Below are 6607 nucleotides of genomic sequence, written 5' to 3' on the forward strand. Positions count from 1 at the left end.
CACACGCTACATTGATTATGGCCAAGCATGCGCCCTTAAAATAGCATATGAATAACATGCGCACCGCGCCACTGACTTTAAACTAATTTTTTTTCGGCCAGTGGCGGAATTGTTTTCTAAACCTGTAAAATAGCACCAGGGATTGTTTGCGCCGGAACACGCCTCCTCTTTGCGCTGAACCGCCCCTGGGAGCGCAAGTGTATTTCTTAGTTAACCGACGTGCTTGTGGAGGGAAAAGTCCGCTGTGCGCGGGTGCAAAATAGGAATGATACATGCGTCGGTGTACAAAGTCAATTGCGCTGGGTGCAAGATAGTGTTTTTATGGTGTGTCCTTTTACCTTTACACCTTTTACCTATTTATTTATTATTCTCAGGTAGGTAAGGAAAGTTGAATCTGGACAAAACTATAAGCATTCAAAAAGTACTTACAATGAGTTCAGCAGACTTCCCTGTGGTCAGTTCTTGCTTAAGGTTCTTAAATCATTTCTCAGGTAGACAATATCTTGCCAATAATATAATATAAGTTTTATTAAAGTTAACAAAAGTTATATCAAAGTTACAGTTAGGTTACAATAATAGGTTTCAATTAAGGTACAATCAGCTGGTTTCAGGCGTCGAGGGACACTGCGCTATTCAGTCTCCAACAATTCAGTCTCCCTCTCAGACTTTTATACGCAGGCTTCGAAATGCAGGTTCCAGACTCTCCTCTGACGTCATCAAATGGAGTCCTGCCAACTCCTTCGACACGGCCCTCAGTTGCTTACGGCGCATCTCTTCACGGCGCCTCCGTCTTCTCTTTCTCTGCTTTCTCCTCCTAAGCGTCTTTAACACATACCTTAACTAGTACATTTTCCATTTATCATAAAAACTATTTCTAATACATAAGTGCTCTCTACTCTAAATCAGTCAACACATACATTTCATGCAAGTAGTTTTCTTAATAACAGTGAAATCACACAATACATATTTTGTTCAGCATCAATAATAGGGTTACATACATCTACTTAAGCAATAGTATTATTACTATTTAGGTTACATCACTTTAAAGCAAATCAAGCATTAATCAAGCATTAATCAAGGCAGTATAATTGCAAAATCATCATCTCCATTAACAATAGGGCCCTATGACATTAAACTACTTGATGTTGTTGATCTGTCAGTCTATCGGGGGAATTAATGAGAATAAACCGTGCTTTATACAACCCTCCTCTCCATCGTATAAAGTCCTGCTGATACAGAACGTCAGCAGAAGCATCAACAGCACATCAATACATCTTTAATAAAACTCAGAATGTCACAGAAAGGTTTGAGTTTTATGAGTCAAGAGTTATATCTAATAACCCTAAATGTCACAGAAAGGAAGGGTGTGTGCAGTGAAAAGAATGACATTGACTTCATTTATTGAGTGCAGATGTTTAAACTGAACTGCAGGCGGTCTGTGAATGAGACGCAGGCTTTTGCATTGAAACACAGCAGGCAAACGCTGCACTACTGTCTCGAGAGTGTTCGTCCCGGCTGTGTGTCGAACTCTGATGTGTGTCAGTTCTACAACAGCAGTGAACAGACTTCATTAACCCTCCAACATCAGTTCTACAACAGCAGTGAACAGACTTCATTAACCCTCCAACATCAGTTCTACAACAGCAGAGAACAGACTTCATTAACCCTCCAACATCAGTTCTACAACAGCAGTGAACAGACTTCATTAACCCTCCAACATCAGTTCTACAACAGCAGTGAACAGACTTCATTAACCCTCCAACATCAGGCCTCAAGAACATGTACAATACACAGTCAGCCAGTGGGTTCAGATACAGGAGATAATCAGACCAACCCCAAATTATATAAAACAGTGTATCGCTGTAACTGATGTAACCAGATGTATATATAAAACTCAGGATTGCAAAGGGGAGAATGAGAAAAGTGTAAGTCAGAAGCACCAGGAACAAACTGCCCAACATTTTCTTGCGCTTTAGAGAAGTAAGTGATATTGCGCGTGAAAGACCGCGACAAGTGCCAATAAAACACAGAATGATTATCGGGTAGGGGATTAAACAGGCGATCGATCGGGACAGAACTATAACATCCAAAAGAGAGTTAAAGTCTGCAAAGGGTATGACTGTAAAGGGTATGACTGCAAAGATCAGAGGAAAAAACCAGATGATCACAGAAACGACACAGCAGACTTTTAGTGAATGATGAGATCTGTACCAGATAGGATGAGAAACCATAAGATATCGTTCAAAAGCAACACACGCCATAAAATACACACCAACAACCAAACTATACCAATATGCATCATACACAGCCCATGACCTTGTGATTGTGAATGTTAATCTACAAATGATCTGAATGAGATCTGAAAGAATCAAATGAATAACAAACACTGGAGTGGAGCGATTAGATTTGATAAGAGCACACAACGCAAACAGAGTTAAGATCATGATTGGAATCTCAATGGCTGAAATGATCCTGAAAATTAATGGGTCTGCAGACACAAGTTTACTGAGAAATCCCCATTTCTGATCTACTCCACTTGATCCGTTGCTGCTGGCGTTTTGTTCTGCCATTGTTTCATGAAATCTTGACGGGCAACACTAAATAACAAACCAGTCATTAGTTTAAAAAACATGCATTCGTTTTCTATTTACTACTTTATTAAAAACATTAGGGAAAAATATATGACATAACTTGTTTTCTGTGTGATTGTTGAAATAAAGTTTCCTCAGTTTGCTTTACATGTTCTTTAGAGGAGATGTGTGTAATGTTAGAAAGCTTGAAATACGTGAAATGTAAGATTAAAGTTTGGAAATCCTCCATTTGAACAATATCACAGAAGCAAGAATGCTGTTGTTCTGAATATTCAGTCCAGCACAGCTGCAAGTGTACAATGGTTTATTAAACTAGGAATAAATCTAGAAGAACTTACGTTACTGACAGGATTGTGTGTTTCGTCTGCAGGTCAAAGCAGAAGTTTGTGGAGCAACACACAGACTGACAGATGTTTCACAAGTTTCCACTGCCGTGTTTAAAGAGCTCTTCATTCACTGCACACACTGTAAAAACACACATCTTAATGCTTGTGGATCTAATGTAGGAAATGCCTGAGATTACAGACAAACTATTCGATCCAACGTGTGCAACTGTAATTACCTTAAAGACACAATTAACTAACAATGGTGGTTTGAGTGAAAAACCAGTCTAACTTTCACAAACGGTTCGGCTCAACTACGACGACTGAAGTAATCTGAAAACGCTTTATATCTGATGCTTTCAGTTTTAAAGTTCACTCAACGTTTATAACTCTTTCCCCGCAAGTGTTTTTGCTCATTTTCACTAAAGCTTCACGACCCACAGAATATTTTGTTGTATGAATATCTGAACATGTAATATATTAAAAGAAAGTTTTTCTTTTTAACAACACTTGAAACTGGGAAAGTTTAATAAAAATAAAAAAACATTTTGAGCAAAAAGCTGAGTAAATCATGTTTATGTCAGACTTCATCCAGATCATATTCAGAATGATGATCAAACTCAGATGGATTATTTATTGAGTGATGTAATATTCATAGTGTACTCTTCAGTAATACAGGTATAACAGAAATGTTCTACAAAAGTGTATAATATAGCTCTGCCATAGCATTTCACTGATCTTTATTATTATGTATTTTGTTCAAGAGATTATATCTGCTGCTGTACTCTTTTAATGTGCTCTAGGTATTTATTTGCAATGTACACAACAAGATAGTATATTACAGTTTCCTTGATTTCAAAGTGTGTATGTCTTCACATTTATATTTAATTACTTTTGCACTTTTAATATTTAACGAGTTTGTTTGCCCATAAAATCTTTAAGATATTAGGTTAAACTAATTTGGCTTGCTGTCCACTGAAGAGGGGCTCGATGAAGCAGCTTCAACTCGAGCTCTGATATACCCCCCCAGTGGCTAAATGTAGGATATAATAATTGAAGGGCAAGGAACCTGAGATGAAGGTGGAGTTTGGGGAGGTGGAGGGATACTGGAACAGCTGATACTAGAGAGAGGTAAGCGGCTGCTTATATACTCAGGCTGTTGATTGAAAGATTAGATGGGCTCACTCCTCCCTAACTTACGTTTAGGAACTTCATATCATTTTGAATACTGATTAAAACAGCTTTATAATAAACTATTAGTGTAATGCTAATATATTCATAATGAGCTGAAATGCTATTGAAATGTTCTTGAAGTACATTAAAATTAAGCCTCAAACATATAACTGTTTAATAAATCTGAAAGTATATTTTAAATGAACTGTAAAGAAATACACTTAAATGCACTAAATGTACTTGAAGTGGTTCCATTTTAGCACAATTTAATATATTAAAATATATTGCAAATAACTTAAAATTGATCTTAAGCATATCTTGAAATACACTTAATATACTGTTGTTTCAAAATAATACATTTAATGCACACTTAGTACAGTATAATTTAAATATATTAAGTATGTCCAAAAAAACACAATTTAAATACATTTCCTTTTCACCTGGGAAACAGATGATGAAGTTTATGAGCTGATCATCATCATCAAATGAATATCAAGAACCTGAAATGGAAACTGGTTCCGACAGGACCTTAAAGAAAACTCTGTGGTGAGATCTGGTATTTATCTCATCTCCTGAAGAACCCCTAGTATTGAAGTAGCTAGGTAGTCTTTTGCTGTCAGGTCAGAATAGGATTAAATCCTCACTAGCTTGTTTAGCCTATACCAGTAAATCTAGGCGTGTCCCTACACCTTCGTGCAACAATAACAATCATTGACAACTAGGCCTATTGATCAAATTCATACTTACCCTCCAGCAGAATCTCTCCTGGATCCTTCGTTGTCCTTGGTCTTGCAAGATATACTATAATGCTCTTTCTATTACTTATAGAACTGTCTTTGTAAGCTGAAGTAAAACTGAACAGTGTTTGTGTTTATGAAATAAAAATGTATTTAAACAAAAGATAAAAATACTGGTTACACAATGATTAATATTTGTAGCAAATCATCAAGAGGTTACAGGTTATAATACTTAAGCTTATCCAATCTCCACAGGGCAGTCCTGTATGAGTGGAGAATTACACAGGCTATTTACCTTAAAGCAGTTCAAGCAATAGATGTAAAAAATAACTTGTCCTCATCTGAGCTATTCAAGTTAAGATAATACAGCAGAGCAATATAAGCAAAAAGAGTTTCAGTTAATAAACTGAACTGGAAGAGCTGATTTCTCCCCAGGGATGCACACGACATCAAAATCAAAAATGCAACAACTAACAGTCAAAAAGCAGTCATATTTATACAGAACTGGGTTACATTGTTCCTATGCAGTTTCTTGGGTTTTGGCAGAGGAACTAAAGCATGTGAAATCAACCTTCTATTGCCTCAGTCAAGGTGGCTTCTGGTGTCGACATCGTTTCCCATATATGGGCATTCTTCCGTCCTTTCTGTCTTCTGCGCTTCGGGCCTCTGTGTAAGTGTGTGTGTGTGTGTGTGTTTATCTGGAAGTGTATTTGTAGGTTCATAATATCTTTCAAAAATTCATATGATTCCCTGCAACTTCCAAACCTGCTTTAAACAATCTTAATTTCTTTAATTAACATGTGCTTGTTGGGCTCTCACAATGTCAGATGTTCAGTGATGTTCACATCAGTGATGTTAGCATATTGTTTAGTTTTGATAACTCAAATAAACAACAATCAATAGACACTATAGTGTGTGTGTGTGTGTGTGTGTGTGTTGGTTTTGGTGGATTACAAGGTCTTTCCACCAGTTTACATACCAGCATTATAAGGACATTTGGGATTATAAGGACAAAGGACATGTCCTTGTAATTCAAACACCGTCAAATCATCAGTTTGAGCCTGAGGACCAACCATAGACAGTAAAAGAAATGGACACAGCGACCCCATTGGAACTCAATTGAGACAAGTGAAGCCCATTTTTAGCGATTTCTTAGCACTTCCTTTCCTGACGCGCAGACTCAAACCGAGCAAAGCGTTACACGGACCACGTGAGCAACCCGTCTGTCTTCTAGTAGCTGTGCCAAGAGAAATCTGAATCATTCCCTTCCGAATCTTGCAGAGACGGAGAATGTGAGTAGGAATTGTCCATGAGCTTGGAGCAGGAGCAACTTTTGCTAGGTACTCTGATTAATTATTTTGTCACTTTGCCTCCACGTCCCCCCAGTTGCCCGCGAGCTTCTCCTCCCGTCCATACGGTAATCTCTCTACTGTGCGACAGAGAGACGCGTGGTTATGACGCAATCGTTAGCCTACTTTTACAAAAACTGCTTCTACGGGGCCATAACATAAGCTACAAGGTAATGGAGCATTTTATACATTGTCGTGTTTCTTTAGAAATAAATAATGGACAAATGAAGTCTTCAAACGCCTCAGATGTAAAGTTATTCGCTGTCAAAGTGACGCCAAAATGAATGGGAGTCAATGGGATGCTAACTGCAGGTGAAGTTCTGCTACAAGATTCAATTCAATTCAATTCAAATTTATTTGTATAGCGCTTTTCACAATACATATTGTTTCAAAGCAGCTTTACAGAAAGTGCATTTCAGAAATGTACATAGAGA

General features: G+C 37.6%; 1 long non-coding RNA gene across 1 annotated transcript; it reads right to left on the reverse strand.

The window, feature by feature from the left end:
- Positions 1-501: 501 nt before the first annotated feature.
- Positions 502-5355, reverse strand: LOC311087364. The gene is made up of 3 exons (XR_014607233.1): positions 4835-5355; positions 2930-3056; positions 502-2597 (listed from the first exon to the last, which is right to left on the reverse strand). It is a non-coding gene; the product is annotated as an uncharacterized lncRNA (long non-coding RNA).
- Between the last annotated feature and the right edge of the window lie 1252 nt (positions 5356-6607).

This window comes from Abramis brama, assembly GCF_963993115.1.
Source record: "Abramis brama genome assembly, chromosome: 7".
Taxonomy (NCBI): domain Eukaryota; kingdom Metazoa; phylum Chordata; class Actinopteri; order Cypriniformes; family Leuciscidae; genus Abramis; species Abramis brama.